The following is a 984-nucleotide window of genomic DNA, read 5'->3' on the forward strand; positions in this document are numbered from 1 at the left end:
CTCTCTCTCTCTCTCTCTCTCTCTCTCTCCCTCTCTCTCTCTCTCTGCCTGAAATATACAACGCATGTAAGATTGTAGCTACTGCTACAGCACCATGCCTTTCTGCCTACTGCCTTGTTCCCTGCCATGAAGCTTATAGCCTAACCTTCTAAAACTGTAAAAAAAAAAATAGTCCCCCAATTAAATGTTCCCTTTTATAAGGTATCTTTGTCATGGTGTCTCTTCACAGCAATACAGAAATAATTAAAATATTTGGATCCTCTGTAAAATCAGCAAGTGCTCTTAACTTCTGAGCCACCTCTCCAGGCCAACTTATTTTTTGAGAATATGCAAAGGCAAGTCAATAGAAGAAAAACCACATTTCTGATAAATGCTATCAGAATGTGGATAGTCTGGAGAGATGATTCAATGCCAGAGTATGCACTGCTCCTCCAGAGGACCTGAGTTCAGTTCCTAGCATCCACATCAGGTAGCTCACAAGCACCCGGAGCTCTATCCCGGATGGAGTCAATGCCTCTATCCTCCGTGAGCACCTATACTCATCTGCACGCATGCACACACATAATGAAAATAAGATCTGTTTTAAATGGATGAATCTCACTCTCAGTGCCCCCAAATGGGCAAAACTATACTGCAGGGGAAGAGGCCAGGGCAGAGTCTACATTGGGGAAGGCTTTGTGAAGAGACCAAAGGAGGCATGAGAAGGGGGCCCAGCCGACTCCAGCCTTGGTGAGCTGAGTGGATCTGCACAGGCATAAGTCCTTTGAGGACTCAGTGAATGCCCGCTTTAGCATATGCCACAATTCAGCTTGAAGTCTCAGTGTCCCTGGTGTAGACAGGGGTCTGTTCCCTGATCATCTACTTTACAAAGTCAGAAACACAAGAAAGGCCAGATCACCATCGTATTCCTAAAAGGGAAGAAACTTTGAACACACACACACACACACACACACACACACACACACACACAAAGCCCAAAGAAAC

The 984-nt window shown here is 45.1% G+C and overlaps 1 protein-coding gene across 1 annotated transcript in view; it reads right to left on the bottom strand.

Annotated features, from left to right (window-relative positions):
- Positions 1-984, bottom strand: part of LOC116095793 (putative uncharacterized protein C1orf196) — a 602,408-nt gene that overhangs the window by 578,170 nt on the left and 23,254 nt on the right. The window lies entirely within an intron of this gene.

Source organism: Mastomys coucha, unplaced genomic scaffold, assembly GCF_008632895.1.
Source record: "Mastomys coucha isolate ucsf_1 unplaced genomic scaffold, UCSF_Mcou_1 pScaffold18, whole genome shotgun sequence".
Taxonomy (NCBI): domain Eukaryota; kingdom Metazoa; phylum Chordata; class Mammalia; order Rodentia; family Muridae; genus Mastomys; species Mastomys coucha.